Source organism: Falco biarmicus, chromosome 4, assembly GCF_023638135.1.
Source record: "Falco biarmicus isolate bFalBia1 chromosome 4, bFalBia1.pri, whole genome shotgun sequence".
In the NCBI taxonomy this organism is placed as follows: Eukaryota; Metazoa; Chordata; class Aves; order Falconiformes; family Falconidae; genus Falco; species Falco biarmicus.
The window spans coordinates 63246401-63268527 of record NC_079291.1 but is presented as its reverse complement, the minus strand read 5'-3'; the positions used below and the strand labels follow the sequence as shown (position 1 = coordinate 63268527).

The window sequence follows — 22127 nt, the reverse complement described above, 5'->3', positions numbered from 1 at the left end:
TGTCATTAAGTGATTAATTATTATTAATTGTTATTTATAACTGTAGCACCAGGGAGCCCTTGTCACATCTATGTTAAGTTCTCTTGAACCTGGATTCACTCCAAGTTTTCCGAATTCCTTGAGTTTGCAAAGCAGAGCTGCTGATCTGGTTGGAACAGGTCTTGGGGTTTAATACTCCCAGGACCTGCAATTCTCAAAGGAAAAGTGCTATCCTGTGTGCATTTCGGGGGGTGGGGATGTGTGTCCTGAAAGGAGGCCAGCAAAGTAGAGCTGGAAAATAATAATGCTGTGAAAATGGTGAGCTACAGTTAGACTTCTGCTTAACTCAGGGACAGTTGGTTGTGTGTGTGTATGTGGCTACAGGCTCAAGTGCTTCTAATTACCCATCACTAATGATCAGATCAAATTATCTCAGAGGGCTAATTCCAGTGATTTTTGCTCTCATTTCCACTGATGTAAATCACAACTCTGCTGTTAGCAGAGCTGGGCTGGATTTACACCCAGCATAACAGAGTTTGGAAAGCATCTGCGCTGAATTCCTGCCAGTTCTTTTCTGAGTCTGCCTGCAGAGACTCCAGAACTGAGTGACATTGGCTTTCCTAGGCATCAAAGGGCCACTTGAAAGGCTAATTAATGTTATCTCTGTGCCAGATGAAGGAGGTAAAGGACTGTTTTCTTGTCCTAATGCAGCACCAACATGTGCAGTTTTACAGCCCCGGCCTGTTGGCTGCTGATTCTGCTTTCGTTACCTGTTATTTACAACCCTGCACACAAAAAGGTCTTATTTATTTGTATGGTTTTTCTTCCCAGGAAGATCTTCAGCTGTGAGCTGAGTCAGCAGGATCTCTAGTCAAATGGTGAGCCTCTTTCCCTGCAAGACATTGAAACCCTGTGATGTTTAGCCTGACGGGAGAGAACTCTTTGCTTTCACTGTGCCACATCACTCTGTTTTGCCTCCCATCTTTCCCTGCAAGCAGGAAGCGGCCCTCTTGAATACAATTTCTATTGAAAGCAAATGGTGTCTATGTCTGATTAGTTCTGGCTTGAGGCTGTATCAACAAGCTCACTGTTGGTCCTGCATTTGCAGCCTGGAATATTTTAGGGCACTTAAGTCTGACAGATTCATGTTTATTACATTAAACCATTTTATCATTGACTGGCCAAAGTGTTATGCTCCCAGCTGGAAAGAGGCAGTGAAGGAAAAAAAAGGCAGCTATACTACTGGCCCAAGTGCCAACAAAAAGGCCAAATCCTGCAGCCTTTAAGACAGTGCCTCAGAAGGCCTGATTCTGCTTTTGTTCAGGGCCTGATCCAGCCTCTGCTGTAGTAAGTGCCAAAGCTGTGGTAGGAGAAGGGCCAGGCTGTTATGCTCTGATGTTAATCAGAAGAGAGACCCTCTGAAAGCCTTGGAATTGGACTGAGATGCAACACTGGGTAGGAGAGAATCAAACCAGACAGGTTCAGATCTGCTGTGTGGGCCAGGGGCTCTGCTGGGTTCACCCCCAGTGTGTCCCTGTCCCCATATAATGCTGATCAGGCCCCTTCTCCCCCTCTGGGGGCTGCTCAGGTTTTGTAGTGCTAACATCAGCAAAACTTGTCTGTGTCAGCAAATAAGACTTGCAAGGCAAAGAGGGAGCTGTGAGGGGAAGTGCCTTTGCTTTTATTCTTTTGCTAAGCCATTTCTGTAACTGCAACTGTACAAACAACAGAATCGGTCACCTTTTCCTCAGAAAAGTCCAGGGCCTCAAGACAGGGCAGGATTCTGTTCACGTTTCCTCTCTGGGGACAGGGTTTCCATTATGCCAAGGCCCCTCTCCTTCACTCTGGCAGCCTACAAAGGTCTTGAAAGGATTGGAAAATGTCCCCTGCCAGCTTCCCTTGCTCAGGAGAGCTTCCCAGCTCATGCAGGGCTGGCATAAGGCCTTAGTCTGCTGCAGAAGCCTCTGCTCTGTGGGAAATCCCAAGGGGAAGAGCTATGGTCTCTTTCAAAACAAAGGTATAAATTTCAAAACATCCTGTGGAAGGGAAAATACCAGAGCCAACCAGAAAAAGGTTTTGAAGCAATCAGACTTTTCCATTTAAAACCAACCGGAGTCTGGCAGCTGCCTCCATTATTTTTCTTTCTTGTTTAACATCTAGAAGTCTCCAAGGATTTTCCTGGTACATTTGCTCTGCTTCACCGTAGGTCTCCACGGAGTGACTGTAACAGGCAGTGTGTGGCCTGACACTTGACTTTGTCATTCTGCCCATCTTGTCATTCTGACAGAATAATCAGAATAATACTTAATATTTCCCAGAAGTAACTTCTGTCTAGGACTCCTACAGGTGTTTTACCACTGTTACTGGCAGCTGCACACCATATCAGCAAGACAAGGGAGATCAAGGAATGGGAGGTGCTGAAGCTAATCAGAAGTGAGCTGAAAGTTAAGAATTTTAACCTAAACTACTTGTCCAAGCTTTCCCTGTCGACAAAGGTGAGATACACAAACTCTCCAGAGTACAGATCTCCTGTGTTGTGGGGGGTGAGTAGTGGTTTGGAGACCAGAGAGCAAGTAGATGCCTGGAGTTGATTAGGGCAAAAGGTTGATGCTACTTACCCAGAGTGATTTGGTATGTAGTGTTCCTGAGCACTGTCTTTACCCTCATTTCACAGATGCAAGATAGCTAGGGAAGTGACAGGCAGTAGATGGGGGAACGTTAGAGCTACAATGCACATCAGGCTTCCCAAGTCCCAGGCCAGTTCCTTGTCCATTAAACAGCACAGCCCTCTGTGCTGCCTGCAAATTGTCTTTCAATCCAAGGCTCTGTTCGCAGTCATTTGGAAATTTAAAGAACAAACAGTGTAATAGATGAAAGCCAATCAGAAACTAAGCAAAGTCCATTAAGATCACACTCGGTAACCCTTCATTTAGCTAACCCATTCTTCAAAAAAACTGGCTGTACATCTGAAGTGTGTTTACTCTGTAGACAGGTAACTCTGAAAGTAGAACCCGATCTCTAAAGAGCTTATGCTTTCTTAAAAGGAAGCAAACGACTCTGTGTTGTGCCACATAAGGTATTAATCTTTAAATGTTACCCAGATGACTGGGGAAAAGAGGCCATTTGTTACAAGAGGGGAAAAAAGAGGGTTTTTTTTCTTGGCTGTGCTGCCCGGAGAGCCAATTCCCATCAGTGGGTTTGATGCATTGTTTCTTCAGTAACAGTGTTGGTTTTGCACAGGAGCAGCTCTCAAACTGTAACGTGTAATGCAGAATGAGATGTGTTCTAGCAGAGAGGTTTTCTTTGCTATTTTTGCAGTAGGTGGGGCAGGATGTGTCTCAGAAAGGCACTCTCCCTAATGCCCTCTGATTCTCTAGCAAAGGCATCATCTGGTTTGTGGTCCTTGAATTGAATGTTGCTCTATGCACCATAGACCATTTCTGAGATATTTTTGTCTTTAAAAACTGTTGCTATTGCAGAAAGTGAGCCAGAAAACACATACATTGTGTTGTCCTGGGCAAGAGTAGTTATTTTTGTTCTTTCTTTGGTATGTCTTCCTTTGAAAACAAAAGTAATTTGGGCTAATGGAACATGCTGTTTGTGTGCAGAAAAAGAGTACATGGCCCTGAAAGTACTGGAAACTGCAGCTGTTGTTAGGATCCTGTATTTATGCTGATGTGGCGCAACAAGTTCTGGAAGCAGAGCGGTTTCCCAAAGGTGGTTCCCAAGACCGGCAGCGATGCCATGAAACCTGGTCACCATCCTCCACTGAATGAGTCGGATGGCCTCCCAGGGTGGGGGGTTCTACATTTTCCTGCTCACTGCTCTGGCTGTGTTAACCACAGAAGAAGATATCGTAGAGTGTTGTTGGGAGCAAATTGGTACTGAAGTCAGGAATCCTTGAGGCAATTTTCTTTACATGGATGTGCAAAGGTCTGGTTTTATAGCAGGGGAGAAACCCCACAGCCTGAAACAACAGCTCCAATCCTTTCATACATAGACACAACTCAGAAACTCGTTCTGTGTCTCTGCCTTCCCACAAGGCACACATGATTGTGTTTGACTTTCCTTCTGTGCTCCTTTTCTCACTACCTCCAAATTAAACCAGGGATTTCCCACCACACACACACCCCTCCTTCTCCTTCTCAAAGCATTCACACTCGGGGCACCTTTGCATTTCCTGTTTTCTGTAGATGCATGTGCTTAACTGCAGTTATTTTTTCGAGGAGTAACAGCTAAAAAACTACCAGTTTCAGTGTGGTTTATCCCAACCTATAGTAAGAGTCTCTGACCTTCCTGTTAGAGATGGCTCTGCTTTGCATGCAAGAAACATTACCAGAATGCTGCTTTACCCTTTGGCATGCTTACCTCTCTATGGGCATTATCAAAGCACTAGCTATCATTGCTATACTGCTCTAGCACAGCTCCTCCTAATGATGATTTTTTTCTCATCTTAAAACAACTTGAACGACCATGACTAAGTACCCAGCAGGTCAGTTGGGAATAATCAGGTTTCTGCCTGTGTCTTTCAAACAGAGCAAGGCCTGTAAGGCATCTCTGGATCTCTGTGTCATACACCCAGGCTTTGGGGAAATTGCCATTAACGCCTGGGAACAAGTCGTGGCTTTTTTCTTAATCTCTTATCACAAGATTAGCTAATGTCTGTGAAGCCCAGGAGGATTAGGTAATGATAAGGGATCATCAAGCGAGATGGAAAGATAAGCATTGTTCTCTAAAAAATGAGCCCTGTTGCTTCCAAGGAGATAATTATCTCCTGCTCTCCACAAGTGCTCTGCTCACACAGGCCCCCATCCCAGAGGCCCTTTCAGCTGCCACTGACGTCCTCCTGTTTGTGTTGGGGTGCAGCAAAGCAGCAGCGGGGGAGTTAATGCTTGGTTCTCTGCAACCCTGTGGAGAGCCATGGAGAGTCTTGCACTTGGTGTGAGTGTGTGCAGTTGATGCGCTTCTGCCTAGCCTGGACCACCTGGGGCTTTGCACAGCGCATGCAGCCTCTGGCTCCAGGATCCCAAGTACCACATGGGGTTGGAGACCACCCTCCTTGCATGGAGGAATTGGCATAGTCAGCCCCTGGTAAAAGGCAGGGGATGGAAAAGCCACCTCCCTTTTTCCTTACACCACAAAGTGCTGGAAGGGCAGAGCAAACATCCTGCTGGATGTCTGTGTCTCAGCACGCGGAGTAGTTGGGCATGGGGACTGAATGGTTTGAGACATACCTTTCGATCAGCTGCTGGTAACCTGTCTCAGCCAAGACAGTCACCCACAGTGCATTCACGTTCCCAGCTGTTCTGGTGGAAAATGAGACTGATTCCTCTAATCTGCCTCTCCCTGTGACTGTGTCTCAGGGCTCCCTGGAGCAGTTATTTCTTCAGAGCTGATGTTTTGGTGAGCAATGGTTCATATAGCCACAAAGCAACTGTCAGGTCCCTAGCAGAGCAGGAAGGGCAGGAGCAGCCATCCTAAAACTGCTGGTGATGGTGATTTTGAATTGAGGTATTGGAAATGGGTTCAATGTTTCCTCCACGTTTTGGTGGTTGTGGCACAAGCCACAAAGGAGAGGTGTTGGAGAGGCACTGGCCCCCAAACCACACAGTCTTCAGGGGAGTGTTAAGATCTGGGCTGTCTCCTCTCTGAGTGGACTGGGGACTGCAGCGCGTGGGGAGATGGAGGCTGGTCCTGCTGCCCACTTGAAAGCCCCTCATTCTCCTTCCTCCTGCAGTCCTTGCTGTTGCAAACACAGTTAGCTTGGATTTACACCCATAGAGGCTCTGATGGTGCTACTGACTATCCATTTCATTATCTGCTTGTAATTGTTTTGTCTTCTCTGATCTTTTAGTTCACCTGTGATGAGTGTACAATCAGTTTTGCTCTCCTCTGACATGTTGCATGCCTTTTGAACCCTGACTGATTAAACTCTCTTCGTTCTTCAAGTAAATTGGTACCCATAGAGCTGTCCACTAGTGTGGCTCCATTCACTGTCTGAATTACATCTTCCCAGCTGACAGATGGATTGCTTGAGGCTTTTGTGGTCATTGTGCTAGCCTTAGAAGTTTGTGGATGATTATATTCCCAACCTGTTCAGCTTGCTTTTGTTGTTCTCTGGGACTTTTCCCACTCTGAATACTATTGACTGATGTCCAGCCTTCAGCCTGACTGTTCTCATCCTGCTGGAGCCCACAGCTGCAAGGGAATATCACTCTTACCTACAAGTTGAGTCGCACTTCTGGAGCCCCTTCCTGGCTAATATTACTTGGTGTGAGGACCTGCCCCCAAACCTTGACTGCATTTCAGTGGGAAGTGAATGCCTGAATAGGAGTTGAAACCTGCTAGGCCCTGTACCATTGGATCTGATAGTTTTTATTTTGTACGTAAATGTACATAGATTGGTGCATAACAAAGTGAATTTGAAGGTTGATGCTTGAGAGAGACCATGCTTAAAGGAGGAAGACTACTACAGTTGAGGTGAGGGCAATACCACATTCCATCCTAGAGTCATACCTGTGTCCCATATAGCCTGGCATTCCCTGTCTGGTACCCTCTGCCATGGCCAGGATGACAGTTCATATGTGCACAGCTCAACAGGAGCAGGTTAAACTCTGCTTCAATTGTTTTAAGAGGATTCTGCAGCCCTTGCCTGGCGAGTGAAAATGCTTGGAAAGTTGGCCAGTTATGTTAATTGGCTAGCATGTACAGTATTTATTTGAACAGCAATTTTATCAGAAATCAATAAAAACAATAACTCTTACTATAAAACTGAATAATGAAGCAGTAATAGAATTAGCGACACTTTTTTAGCAGAACTAGGTTTTTATTACTTAAAACAAGCTTAAATTAACAACTGCAGATAATGATTCCCCAGAGCTAGATAAGGGGTTAAGGATCGTTGCTCTCAGTGATGACAGGCTGCTCACTAACTTCGGTGAGTTATGTTTTGAGGTTAAGGTTTTATAGCTCAGATGTACTGTCTCCAAGTGAGTGAAACTTGCTTGACTGGCAAGCCAAACAATTCACAAATTGACCTGAAGAATAGCATCCCCCCCACCCCCCTGCCCCAGCCTCTGTTGGCTAAAGACATTTGGAAACCACCAGCTATGTGACAAATTATAAGATTCATCTTATTTGAAGGAGAAGTGGAAAAGATCAGTGTAATTTGGAGATAAAGGATCTTGTGTCTCAAGATTTTGGCAGGGGAGCTGGGCACAATGTCAGTTAAAAGGCTGCTGTTGCTCGTTGCAGCTTTGGGAAGCAATAAGGCTGACAGCTATTTTGGAAAGATGAGTCTGGAGCATGTGGCATCATGCAAAAAAGTCCATGATGACAGGAACAGACTTAGGGTGTACCTGCTTCTTAAGTATCCATCTCATCCCCAGGGGCAGACATTGCACACTGTACTGACATGGCTGTGTGTGTGAAGTGGATTGTGGAACAGATCTGGCTGAACAACAACCCAGCAAAAGAGAGTTCACTTACTTTTTTAAGCTGACCCACTTCCCAGTCTATTTCTCAGCTTGTCCATGCACCTGGTTATGTCAGCACAGTGCAGGGGCTGTCCAGGATAGCATGAGGACAGGACCGAAGAGTACAGTGGTGACGCAGTCAGCTGAAACTGCCACTGAAGGTTTCATCGAGCAAAACCACAGCCCAGTTCTCTTATTGCCTTGAGCTCGGCAGAATACACATCAGACCAGAGCAATGCTACCTGCTGCTTTTCAGTGGGTTTGGTGTTAATGCATTAGACATACACTTAGGTTAGATGTTGGGTTTCAGTGGAGTTCTGCCTCACTAGCAGCTTTGTAAGACAAGATGAGAGTCAGTTTATGATGAAAAGCTAAGAATATCAAACAACTCTGGCAAACTGACGGTGGCCAGTTGTTGCAAGCACTGTCATGCCCTTCATGGAGACATTTATTCCAGCACAGAGCGCCTGTGGCCAGCCCAGTACAGGTGCCAGAATCCAGCTGCAGGGCACCAGAAAATCAGTCACATTTTCATCCAGATGTCACTGAGAGGAAGCTTCTTTCATGTTTCTGTCATATTTAATGGTCTCTGAGCTTAAAATAAACTTACTAAAGGGGTCAGCTTCACCTTGGATTGCAGCTGTCCTGTAATCATTTACGCTGGTAAAAGTGGTGTAATTCACATTTCGTTTATGCCCACCACACGGTACATGCAGCAGCAGGGGAATGTGGCCTCTTTTCTCCCCTTTAAGGTTTCCAGCTCCAAATGTAATTGGACACTATTACAGGGGTTTGAATTTTATTTGCCTTTACTAAGGAGAACAAGAAGTAGTTTCTAACTCCAGCTAAAATAGCAGTGAAAACAAAGCAATTTGCATCATAACATTTGTAGCGGTAATTAAAGCAGCCTGGTTTGCTGTGCACATGGGATTGAAATACCCCAAGTAGATTGTGTGTGCACCCTGGCAGGCAGCCACAGAAATGAGCTGGGGGCTGACTGGGACACCCAGCCAGGGATTTCTGGTGGGTCCATACTTTCACCCATGCCCACAGGCTGCATGTTACAGGTTGCTTTGCTTGGATGTATTTGTGAGTGAGCCCTTATCCCTGCTAGTATTTATTGGGGTCTGCCTTGCTGTAAACATGTGCCCATCAAAGCTGTTAGATACAAACCAACTCGGGTAAATCCAGCGTGGACAAGGATATAGTGGAGAAACATAGACTAAAGCCTGTCAGATTTATTTTTATTTATGTTGATTTCTACAAATATAAAGCAGCTCTGCTAGACTTTGAAGGAGTTGGAGAGGTACATGCTGTATTCCCCCATACCCTCAGGAGCTCATGCAAAGCTACACACTGGGTTTTGACAGCAAGGACTGAGCCCACAGCCTCAGGTTAAAGCTAAATTATTTGAGCAAGAGAAACAATCTGCAGACTGTGGAAAACTGCTTAAAGCCACTCATAACTGAAATATATAAAGCTTGAGCCAGAGCTTACTGAAGCCAATGGCATGGTTGACTTCACTGGCTTTGGCTGCCAGGAGGCGACCAGTTCCCATTTCTGAGCTCTGCAGGTATCCAGGGAAAAGGGACTGCTCCAGATACAAGTGTGTAAGAGTCATCTGCAGCTGCATGTCTGTAAAGCAGAGCTCTCACTCCATTACATCTCAAGGAAACAAACTATCACCATATTCCTTCCCTCCCTCCTTCCTTCCTTCCCTCCTCTACTTCAGTACGCAGTACAGGAGATAGGTGTTTCAACAACATGTATTTTCAGTCTTTCGTGTGTGTGCAAGTAATTTTGTTTCATTGAAAGACTACTGTTGTTTCTCGTCCTTCAGTTTGATGGTGCTCATTTATTGGCGAGATATGGAACTATTTCTGTCTTACCAACTTGAAGCAAAACAACCAGGAGTGCTTGTTTCACAGTCAGGTCCAAGTGGGTGTGTAGCCGAGTGAACCATGGCATCTCCTAGCAGTCTAGGGTACTTTTCTGTCCCTGTGGGATCCATCTGTAGCTCATGCTGCTTTGGTGGTTTTTTTCTAAGCCTAAGCCTGCAAACATTTCTCATGTTGGAGCAAGCATAAAGACCCCCTTCCTCAGTAAACGTAATCCTGCATTATCTATCTACAGTGCCTCTGACTCAAAATCTCCTCCCCCCCCTTAGTTTCTGCTTCCTTCTCCATGTTTTCAGAATTATCCAAGAGAGGACTAGTGGATCCTGGCTTCTCTGTAGGCACCTGGAGACAGCTGAGCCATAGGCTCCAGCTGCCCTGGGGACCTTGGTGCTGGGGGAGCCCCAACCCCCTGTAGCCTTGAGGGGAGCTGCAGAGGGGCCGGGGGGCTGCTGGGTGAGCAGGCACAGTGCCGGGAGCACAAGTAGAATATCTCCGTTCGCTGGCTGGCACCCACCTTGCCTCTCCCTCGAATCCTGTGGCTAATGCTTTCTTAATTTGTTCATCTGCGAAGTACTTAATATCCATCCACTGAATTATGGTTTAATTGTGCAAGCTTCCCTGATAATGCTGTGCACTGACATAAGTCTTAGTATAAAATGTTGGTTTCTCGGTTGCCTGTAATTGTGGTGATGATGCTCCATAGTCATAGGACAGTAGCTGTGCTTTTGGGCAGGAGGGTTACAGTAGGTGGCACTTCACCACTTCAAGACCTGAGCGTACACAAACTGGTAGTGTTCCTGTTGTCGCAGGTGGGGAAATTGAGGCAGGGAGGCAGCTAAAGTTAATGTTAAGTATGGTGGTCCCTGATTATTTAGGAAGAGGGCTCGAGTCCCTGGATCTGTGGAGGCTTGGAGCAGCCCCACATTCAGATGAAGTGTTCTGTCTCACATCCTGTGCCAGCAGGATTATAAAACCTAAGGCTGAGGGGAGGCATCACTCTGGGAAGACAGGGGCGCAGTGCCACCCAGAATGTTTTGGGGTAAAGATATGTAGCAAAGACTCTTGTTGAGAGCATTTTTCTGCAGTAACTTCAGGTCAGTCATCTGCAAACAGCTCGGGAAACCTGTGTCTGTATCTGGGACTGAACTGGTGTTGTCATGTCTGACACTAATGGAGAGGATGTCGTTCTCCATTAGAAGTTTACCGACAGTGAAGTGATTTCCGTTTTGCTGGTAGTCCCAGTTCCCCTGTGGTTAAGTGAGGACTTTGGAGGTTAAAGTCTCAGGTCTGGATCAAGGTCAGGAAACCTGCTTTTGATTCTAAAGATTTTAATTAACTTTGTACCACATAGAACCTAGGCATGCTTGAAAAGAAATATAGATAAATTTTACATTTAAATATTTGAATAGTGTCTATATATTATGGCAGCTGTAAAAAAGCCCTGTTCAAGCAGGCTGCAGGAAGAGAGGAGATTTGCATAGCAGAATAATTGGTTTTGCAAATAAATCTGGTTCTTGAAATTTGTAGATTAGCAATAATATGTCTCCAGATGAGAAGGAAAGGTCATGGATGAATAAAGCAACAATTAAACTTTCAGGAGATTATTAAACTAAACACAAACCTGGCTAAATGCGTATGAGAGAATGTCAATAAAGGACAGGAGTGGCCTGTCAGGACTTGTGAGCCTCCAGGATATTAACGTTACTTGGAGATCTTTTCTTCCAATGCAGCTGCTCTTCTTGAAGTAACAGCCTTTGCAGATTCCTCCCTAATCTGGACAATCCATTAAATAACCCAGTTAATTTAAGCCATTTAAATCCAATAAGGCTGGTATGTAATGCTATAAAACTCTAAACAAAATCCTTGGAGTATTACCATGTTAACTGTTGCACTGCAGGCTCCGTCCATGCCTGAAGCTGGCTGAGTAGGTGTCTCGCAGGAAAACAAGGAGATCTCAGCACAGCCTGTGCTGAGGAGGGGGAATACTGAAGTTGTAGAAATGTGGGGTTTGTTCTGAATCTGAAGGAAAAAACCAAGAAGGTAGTATTTTCCAAATGGGCCATGAAATAGATATTTTATGAGAGGGAGAATGAAGGCTGAGGGAAATTTTCATTTCAAAGCATTGAAAAGTTGTGTCCAGAGCATTCAACTTTTGTTTGGGGCTTTCAGAAAGGTCCTAAAATCAAATGTTCCTGAAATGGAAGACTTTTCCTTTGATGGCACTTTTTGCAAAAGTGCTTTCGAAAAAGAAAAGGAAAAATTTATTTCTTTGGGAAAACGGTTTGAAAGTCCCAGGCATTTTTCGAGGAAAGTATCCTGTGTTCCTCTTTCCTCCTGCACATCTACTAACAGAAAGCACAGGAGGCACTGGACTGACCATGCTTCAGACACCAGCTATAGCTTGTGGATCCACATCTGAGTATCCTTACACAGCTGGTTCTGGAAGAAAGCAGCTGCATGTGGTTGTGAGGGGGGAAGACCATCCCACCTTCTCCTGCCTTGGAGGCTTAAAGAGATAAAAGTTCCTGATGGTCAGCAAGGCTCCTCCTGCTGTGTGACCAGGAGGAATCGCATGTGCTCTCCAGCCTGGTGCATTAAAGACAAAGCCTTCAGCAGGAGGCGGTTACATGGCTACATTCTGCCTGCTCTCACCTGGCAGAGGATCACAGGGCAGTGCTGCCAGGACCGCTTCCTTTGGGTGCTGGAGGAACAGTGTGGCCAGTGGCATGGGCTTGTTCCCATCCACAAGGGAGGAGGTCAGTGCCTCAGTTGGGAGTGGGAGCAAACAAAAGCAGAGCTTTCAATGCCTGTTACTTCCCTCTCTCTCCTGAATCTCAGGAGGGGGTCAGGAGTTAAGACATAAGGTGGAAATAAGAGTCCAGGAGGATTTCAGTGGACCAAGGCCTAGCCCTAACCCAGCTTTCCCTAGCCTGGTGCCACTGGAGTCAGTGAAACTACTTCTTCCAACCATATTTTGCCCCTAAATGTCAGGTCTCAATGACCCCAAACTGTGAAATGGCTGCCTATTGCCTGGTTTCCAAGCAGCTCATCACCCTCACTTCTCTCACATAGATGCAGAGCACTGTAGGTGGTTAAAAAAAGCAACACACACAGGGAGCCCTTCATCCAGAAACAGAGCCCAGACATGAAACAACCCTGCCAAATCAAAACATGCCACCACATACCTAATTTTCCCTTTGGGTATCACGGAGGAGTTGCATATGACAGACATGAGTCATATAGCTTTGTGCAGGTCTAGGAGATGCTTAGATATTACCTTGAGGAGGGCAGGGGAAAGAATTAGGTGGAGCAATAACTCTCTGTGATGCAGTGCTCCTCTTTGCAAGCTCTGGGGGCATTTTACAAAGGAAGACAGTGTCGGTATCCTTGTTTTAAAAGGGGCATTGAGAGGAGGTATAAATTCTTCAAGGCCACACAGTGGCCACTCCAGTGTCAGAGCCTGGGCTACCCAGCCTTGCACTGCACCCAGGGGCCGCACTGGCCCAGTCATGCTCTTGACACTGGCATTATTGCCTGAGCAAAAGACTGGAAAAACCCACAGGCTCAGCCTGCGTAAAACGTGATTTCTTTAATTCTGCTCTCTGCAAATACCTCCCCCTGCTCCTCAGGACAGGAGTATGGCCACGCACAGGCTTGTTCGGGGCATTTAATTCATTGAAATGATTAATTTGTATGTAAAATCATATTAGTCTTTATTGACTCTCTCCACAGACCCTCCCAAGCACAGACAGATCTTGAAATGCCATTAATCTTTGGTGTGCTCTGCCTACTCTTTCACATGGTACTTTGCGGCTGGTGACCTTCAACAGAGGATTTTTGTTGTACTCTTCCCTGAGGAGCCCTGGCAACACCTGCAGCAGCTGACGCTAATCTTCGTGGAATGGGAGGGAAGAAGAGGGGGTCAAGGCTTCTTCACATGTATTGACAGCTGAACACCAAGCTGCTTTTCCCCTTGCAGGAGATGATTGCTGAGAAAAGGCCAAGTCCTGGCATAGTGGGGAGACTCAGGCAAATTCTTGCTGAAGTTGTTGTCTGAGCTGATGGTGAGCAAGTCGAGGCAGTCTGCAATGGTTGTATTTGTATAGTGCCTTGCACGGCAGGGCTGCCTTTGCACACAGATCAGAGGCACTGTAGGGAGGTGAAAAGGGGATGCTAAGGTGAGGCTGAGGTGTGCATTTAGGAGAGAGCAGCTGGATACTCAGTCCTAATTTTACTGCAGACTTATGACCTAGGGCTTGTTTATTGGTACAAGTTAAACCAAATTCAGGTACGTCAGTAAATGGGCATATTTGTGTTAGGTGTCACTGGATCTTTGAAAGAGACACTGGCTTTTGCTGTAGTTTTCCCAAGGTTAAAGATATGTTTCTGAGACCAGTGGGGCCATAATGAGCTCACCCAATGAGCAGTTGACCCTGGAAGTTCTGATGGAACTGAAGCCAGCTCTGGAGACAGTAGGGTGCTGGGGGACAGGCAGCTCGGGAGGGGAATCTGAAGTAGAGCTGGAAGAGTCTTGCCTGCATGTAGCTCAGGGGAAGCTCGCTTGCAAGGCGCTCTCTGGATCAGTCCCTGCTGGGTGGTGTCTCTAGTGTGTAGTAAAGGTTGAGCTGACAGTTCAGATTTTCTTTTAATTACAGTGTCTGCCAAGCCTGATCAAATATGTATTTTTGCTGTATCTCTTGGGATTTAGCTTCTTTGAGACCTCTGTCAGATTAGAGTTGGATTGGCCAGTGAGTTCAAAATTACAAGGGGATAAGGAAAAAGGAAAGGATATAAATGCACATGCATGTGTATGCACACACTGATCAGCTAAACGTGGTTTGATAGGAGGCCAGGATGAAAATAAAACTATTTGGCAGTTCATTTGGCTGTATTGAGGACAGGTGATGAGTTGGAAACTTGCTGTTTTGGAAGGAGGAAAGTTGTACTGCTGCTGTTCATGTCAAACCACATCACATCCCCTCTACCTTCTGCTGACACGAGCACACCACAGGACACTCTAGGCCTGTGTTGTCTGCCAGACATGTCCTGCCTCCCAATTTCTGCCCTCATCGATCGTGTCTTTGTGGGCCTGACTCAGGTTTACTGCGTCACATGGAACCTTTACAGATGCCAGAGTCCTGGCGTTGTTTGCAGAGAAGAGCATTCTGTCTGTCTGAATTAAATTCAAGCCCTTGCAGCTCTCTGTTTTACTCAGGCAGGATTGATCTTTTGTAGGGGAATACCATGGGAAGTAGAAATACATGCTTGAGTCTCTTATAATTTGCACCCAAGGAAGGCACGAGTCACTCACGGCAATCAATGGTGCTACACCAGACTTACATTACCATTGCCAAGAACAGTAGCTGGCCTCTGTATTAAAGACATTTATGAAGAAGAATGCTGCAATCTTTCAGACAGAGACGTGAGGTTGCGGGGGATTATTCTGTGCAAGGGGGAAAATGTTCCTCTAATAATTTCACTTCCTGAGCCTTTACGGTGGGATGCAGAGGTAAACTTCTCCATCCTGCCTGAAAAGCTCCTGGAGGAGCAGTCCTGTGAATCAAAACTGTTCTACATTTGTTTTTCCCCTTTCTTAAAATATCTCGGGGTGGGGGGGGGGTGGGGGGGTGCGGATCTGGAGCCCTTCAGCTTTACTATCACTTGCCACTGTCCGTCAGGATCCAGAAGCTGAAGAGGAAAGGGGATATCTTCTTTTCCCCCTCAGTCTTTGGGCGAGAGCCATCAAAAAGTAAACGAGGCAGAACTGGTGACACAGAAGGTGTCAGCACTTGCTTGGTGAGCATGTTAAAGCAGTGGTCAGGTGTGAAGCAGGGGATTTCGTGGTGAGTGTTGCACGCCTAGTCCCTAAAGCCCAATCTGGGGTGATTTGGAAGGGACCCACACGCAGCCCCAAAAATCAGAGGCTGCTTTTAGAAACATCCATGTGTGAATCATGGCCTGTTACTGTATGTTACTTTTGCATCAGCTGGGAAACCATAAGGAGGTTTTCATAACTATCATTAGGAATTTGCTTTAGGAAAAATATATTGGGAGTCACTGTGGCTTGTTAGATAGCCAGACTGTGAGACAGCTGGGCTGAGGGCAGCACGGAAATTGCTCTTCTGGCTAAGGACTGCAGCTGAGTGAGAAACTTCTAATTTGTTTCATGGCTTTAACTGGAGGAAACTGAAGAGTGATGTATTTGGGGGGAGGCCACCTGAACAGAGGTTTTTTTCCATTATCTCTTGCCAAAGTAGAAGTAGAAGTAATTGGCCTCAAAGAGTTGTATTTGTTCCACACCAAAGCAAAACTTTCTGTTGCTTTCTTGGATGCATTTACCCTGTTATTGCGGTTCTGAACAAAATACCTCTTTTTCCAAAGTGAAGTACTGAGAAGATTTTGTTCTGGCTTCTTCAAAAGAGGAATTTTCCCATGCTGCCATTTTGACCTAAGTGCATGAGCAGTTTTTGCTGACCTGCCACCCAAACTGCACTTTTTTTTACCACCCAGTCTCTAAAGGATTAAAGCTTTGGCCAAGACTGAGCAATTGTATCATATCACAGGGTGGGAGAGGCTGTCAGAGATCCTCCTGTTCTTTCATTGTCTTAGGGTCTTCCCTTTTGTTGTGTTCCGTTTTCTTGTTTGTACCTGGGTATGCAAGCAGTGCCAGATCAATGTCAGAGCATTTCTCATAGAGGCTAGTAAGGAGCCAACTAACCATTTCCCCACCATCCCTCCCCCCTGCCCAGTATGTGACAATTCCCTGGTGCTCCCTGGAGCTCCTGAAAATCATGGGAGGTCAGCCAGCTTTGGCTGATTCTAGAGAGAATGGGCTGCCATCAAGGAGATGCTTTTGGGTGGTTTCGGTGAATTGGATTACCTCTGGGTCAATCTTTCCTTGCCATGGCTGGTGGAAATCTACCAGTGCTTATCACTGGACTCCTCCTTTTCTACTTCTTCTTTACTTTTGCAATACCACAGCAGAAGCCCACTGTTGTGACCCAGAATGTTTTGCCTGGGTGTTGGTGACAGCAGAAGAGCTGGGGCACATATTATTATGGCAGAGTGGTAGCAGGTGACCAGCCTTTGAAGAGCATAACAGCCTTCCAGGGACATGGGCATCAGGACTCTTGATCACTGCTGTTGTTTCAGGTGCTTCGTTCTCCCTTGCATACTAGCAGGGACTGGTAACATGCAGGCAAGCCCAGGTTGACTGTATCACCAAGGAGAGCTTGAAGTCAAGGATCATAGTCTAATTAGTCTATGCGAAGCTTAGCAAGGTTATTTTTATCTCAAGCCCTTTGGAACATACATAATCGTTCCACCTTAATTCTTTCAAAACTTGGTCTCTATGGAAACCCTAATATAAACGACTGCTCATTTTGTTTCTGTACATCTGAGCCGTGTTGCAGACTCCCTCTGTGTGCATGTGGCCATACATACACATGTGTATACACACAGTCGCAGAGTGACACCAGACTGATCTGTATTCTTTACTGCTGGTCTTCCTCTCCACCCTTCAGATAATAGCACTTGGGTTTTATTTCTTCCAAGCACTGCATGTTTAGATCTGCAAACCTCTAAGGAGTCTTTGTTTCCAAACCAGAGGGAGGTGGGGGTGGGAGGGAAGGCAGAAATCTTTGTGATGTTTGAGTTATGTTCAGCCTCTTCTTGTGGGATTTGGGGCTGTTGCCTGTACTATGCTGCTTGTGGCTCCCTGAGCCATGTGAATGGAGTTCAGGGTGTGGAAAAGCCACTTTTCTAATAATCCTCTTGTATTCAAGAGCAGTTGTTACTGGTTTCTCCATATTTCTCTTGTGAACACAAGAGGGCCACATTTGGTGGAAAAAAAGGCTGAGAGCAGCTTTGCAAACAGAAAAGGAGGCTGAGTGGAAGAAGCAAGCTGGATGTGCTGTGCAGCTCTGCATCAAGTTTAATTTTGTGTGGCTCTGAGATCGTCAGGCTGGGGGTAAGATGCAGTGCCTGACTGATGATATCTGCATCTCAGTCACATCAGCATCCATCCCTGGTTCCCTTCTGCTGTTCTGCCTCTCTGTTAGTCCCATCACTGTGGTAGATGAATACCTCTCAGGTTTAACATACTTATCCTCCCAGTGCTAAGGGCTATCATTTCCTTTCTCTACAGTGGGAAACTGAAGCACAAGCAGGTTGCAGTTTTGATCCGCTGAAGGACACAGTGCTTCAAAATTAGCCTTAGCACATCATTTTTAAGCAGCATATTTGTGGATCGTAATCTGCCATAGCACTGAAGTGCCTCAGCTCTCATGATTGTGCCGTGGGAGGATTTTCCTCTCTGTTTCAGGAAAATTTCTGCTTCTTGTAGGTACCTGCCCGGTCTCTGGGCTTGGGACAGCCATGATGTATTAGGGTTAGGGCTAACACATAGAAGGGTTGTTCAGCAGGCTGAGTAGGTGGCACATAGGCTCTGTAAGCAGGGCCAGCTGCAGCCACCCTGCAGGCAGGCAGCTGTGCAGCCACTTCTAAACCTTGTAGCATCAATAATGCACCAGGAGAGCCCCAGGTGGCCCAGACACCTTCCTCCCTCCTCTCTGTTAAATCTCTGCCTGCTGTTAGCAGGGAGGGAGGTTACTAGGTATAGGGAGTGACTGCTGTGAACTCTTGGGTTTGTTAAATCTGATTCCACATTCCTTCTGGAGCACTCCACTGTATGTGCTAATATGAAGGGATATCACAGGGGGTAGTAGAGCATCAGCCTACACCCACTCACTTGTTAATGCTCATGTTAACTTACGATGTCTCGGAATGCACCGATGTCTTGGAATGCACCGGGTGGTGCTGCTGAGAAGGCAGCGGGGCTGAGAGTTTGAGAAAACCCGCTGAGAATAAAACAGATCTGAATGCCTTTGAGCAGTGGCAGGGGTCATTGTTCTCCAAAGATGGCTGTCTTATTTCTAAGAACTCCTCTTCTAAGCCCTTAGCTAACTCTCTGCTTCTCCCCAACCCTTCCGCCCCTCCAGGCCCCCTGAATGGCTGGAGGATATCAAGGGAGATGCTGACTCCCTCAGGAACCTCGTTGTTGCAGTCTGCTCTTTAGAAAGGATTCAGAGCTGCTCCAGCAATTTTAGCTCTGCCCTCAATCCAGCATCCCATTTGCTGTCAAGTCCATAAGGACCTGGCTACCACCACCCCCAGAAGGATGACAGTGAAGAGTATGGCCCACTCCTGCAGTCAGAGGAGGCTTGTTCACACGATCAGTGTAAAAGGCAATTTCATTAGTTTGCAGCCCTGGCTGGGAAGCAGAGCTGGCACCAGAGATTGTTTTTATGAATAACACACTGGCAAAATAGAACTGGTAGCAGCTTGGGTAGGATATATATTTAATTCTTCCCCTTTCATTCTTGGATTGGCAAACTGGCAGGTTGCGGAGTAGTTGCATGTCTTTTGATGTGTGTGCTGTGAATCACGCCAGCGCTTGGGGTGCCCAGCACATGACCAGGGCTGTGGTCCTGTGCTTTGCACATCCATTGAGTCACCAGCTGGCATGAGGACGGGGCTCAGGATCTTCATATTGCATTCAGTGTGGGCTCCTGGCGCGCCAGGCTATTGCTGACCAGGGCTTAGGGAGAAAGCCTAGAAAATGAGAGATCTTCAAGAAACAGATAACACTGGATCACCTTCAAATTGCCTTCAGTTAATCCACTGGGCTGAAGTCTGTTGGTTCTTGCTGCAGAGCCCTGCAGAGCTCGTAGCTTTTTGTGAGTAGACGGTATTTAGTCTTCTACACAGCTAATGGGAAACTGGAATAAGAATGCCGAAGACTTCATAGAGACATTCAGCACCTCAGCATAAACTGTTGGTCTGTGTGAAGAAATTCTGTTCTGCGCCTGTCTCAGGGATATCAGGGCAGCATCCAGAAATCACCGCTTACAGCTTGTTTTCTGTTGTGAGCACAAACGCCACTGCTCTCAGCTACAGAGAACCACGGCAGAGGTTAAACTTCATAACTTGAGCAAGTAGTCTCTTCTTGGCTTCTGCTGCTGCAGCAAGCTTAGTTTCTCAAGCTGAATGAACTTTTCCAAGCTGCCAGAGTGATATAGGAGCTCACAAGGAAGTTCATAGAGTGCAGCAAGTTGTGCACCGTCTCCTTTGTGCAGCCGTGTGCAAGGCAAGGGAAGCTAGCTGAGGTTTAAAACAAGTCAGGCATAGCTTCAGAGCTGCCAGGTTGGGGCTAAGGTACTTTTCTGGCCTAGAAGAGGGGGGCACCCAGCACGATTCTCTGCTCTGGCTACATAAACATGCCCTAATCCCACAAAAACCCTGTCAGCCACAGCAGGATTTTTCATACTGGTCTCCAGTGGGATGAGGGCTCTCACTGAATCTGTCTGGAAGGTTTTTCTTCTAAGAACCTTACTCTGCGTGAGCAAAATGCTGTGCACTGTTCTCCAAGGCCAGTTTTCTTAATTTGATCTTAAAAGTAGAAGAGAGGAAATTAAGGCAAAAAATGTGAAACACTTCCTGCAAATCAGAAGACAAGCTTCAGTGATGGGCAGCAGGGTTGGGCCCCACAATCTCAAGGGTGCTGGTCAGCCCTATTGGAGAGTCTGTTCTGTCCTGTACGTTTATGGAGCGGGGCCTTTCCCTGTTTGCAGACACAAAGCGCTTTCCAAGGTGACTCATTTACCTTGAACTGGAGACAACTCTAATATTGCTTTGCTGGAGAAACATGTAAATACCCGTGGCCTTCCCTTAACCGCTGAGATGATATCACTTGCTAGAAACAGCATCCAATTTCCTGATCCTTTGTTAGAACAACAAACCAATAAGATACGAGCACTGCAGCTACAGGTACATCTTCTTCATAAATATCAAGAGGCACGAGGCTCTTGCTTTAAACACCTAACTCTAAATAATGCCTCAAGCCAGAGTTGTTACCCGCTACCTTGAATACAGCCCCACTCCATCAGCAGGTTAAAATAATAACAAATAAAACATGGAATTATAGCTGTGCAATACTTGAAAATGAGCCTGTCGCTTTGCGTCTGGGCTGGAAATCAATCACCAAGTCTTCGAATCAGGTTCTGCTATTAGGGGCTGGAAGTAGGAAAGATTAAAGACATATCTGTGGAAGTCTCTTTCTGTAGGTATGCTGATCTTCCACAATTTTCAATGGATCCTTTTTCTTTCCTTAGTCATGGTTTCTGTCATTGTCTTCCCAGTTGGTGTCCTTTTTGGCAGTTATTAGTAACTATTGCATGTTTAAAGGATCTATTTCATAGATGGGCAGGGAAGAGGGAGATTGCATGGATTTGACTATGTACAGATGGGGTAAGAGGCACACATGAGAGTCCTGCTCTCCTTTGCAGAAGCAGGCTACAGTAGTTGACAACAAAGCTCCAAAGCTTGTAGGAGCCTTTCTGTTGCATGCAATTCCATTGCCCGCATCCCTTCTGTCAAATTCTCTTGGGCTTGAGAGCCAAGTCTACCAAAGGTTTTCTGGAGAACAGGAAGCATGGCCAGAGCAGTGTTGGGTTGTGGGTAGGGCAGTGCATTGGCATGCTGAAATCTGTGTTCCAAACCCTGGCTTTCTGCAGCAATGTCAGTGCATCCCTGTAAAAAGCATTTTGCTTCCTGGTGTGGGAAACAAGGCCCATGGGAAAGAGTGAAATACCCTGGGGCAGGAATTATACTCGCAGGGATCCAACACCTCATGGCAAGCGTTCACCACAGTTCCATTCAGCACCATCTCTTCTTGCTTTCTTCTTCTGGCTGGTTTTAAAAAGCTTCTCCCCTCCACTGTTACCATCCAATGGCTGCTACGGCAGAGGAAGGGGGGGGCTTGGAAGCGAGCAGGAGGGCGGTGAGCCCTGGGCAAAGGGGCTCCCATCTCCCTGACTGACAGTAATTACCACTCGCTGCACTGTGGGTGTCGTGCAGCGCAGGCTGGGAAGGGAGACAGGGCTGTGCACGCCTCAACAGGTTTCTCCGTTTGAAGTTTAGAGAGTGGAGTACTTTCTGCCTTTAACTCTCTCCCCCTCCTTCTTCCCCATTCAGATGCTTTTTGAAAGAGTTTTGTTTTAACTAAACAGTGTTTTATATTTCATGCAGAACCATCATGTATCGCACGTTTGTTTTCCCTCTGCCATGACAGGCTCTGACATTATTTTGATGAGAAGATTTCTCAGCATTTTGAAACGATGTTCAGTCTTCCCTTGAATGGGGTTGCTTTTTAACCCTCTGAGTTTCAGCAGCCCTGTTGCATCTCCTAGGGAAATCTGCCAAAATTTGGGGAGCTCCAGGAACTAATTCCCTTTTCCTCTTCACTTACGAGCCAGCAAACTGCCTATGAGATTTTGTCCACACAGGGAAATCCCCTCATGTGGTTGTGCTGGGTGGATTAGTCTGCTGTAGATATGATGGATTAGCAGCCTGTGGATGTGAATTTAGTTTGGAATAAAGAGTAAATCCTTGCCATACAGGCAAATCCTCCTCACAGAGAGACAGTTTCTGTCCACAGAAGATAGGAAGACAGCTGCTTTGCTGAATACAAGGAAAACATTGACGGTCTTGGCAAAAGGATGCAATATAAACTATTTCTTCATGGCAGAGGCAAAGGTGCATGAGGGGCAGATGGGGTGCTGGTCTGTGCATGCTGGGGAAGGTGTGTGTATGGGTGCCGGGAGGGGGCAAAGGGCATGTTTTCTCATGTCTGGTTAACATAAGGATGCCAGCAAAGTTGGCTTGAGAGTGTCAGTGCAGGGACCGTTCTTGGAGCAGGTTTGTAGCCTGGTTTCAC

General features: G+C 46.3%; 1 long non-coding RNA gene across 2 annotated transcripts in view; it reads left to right on the top strand.

The window, feature by feature from the left end:
- Positions 1-22127, top strand: part of LOC130148981 (uncharacterized) — an 80119-nt gene that overhangs the window by 23691 nt on the left and 34301 nt on the right. Inside the window, exon 3 of one of the 2 annotated variants that reach the window (XR_008821736.1) lies at positions 811-981. The exons of the other annotated variant lie outside the window; for it this stretch is intronic. This is a non-coding gene — a long non-coding RNA (uncharacterized LOC130148981). Of the gene's footprint in view, positions 1-810; positions 982-22127 lie in introns of those variants that run through there. 2 annotated transcript variants of the gene reach the window in all.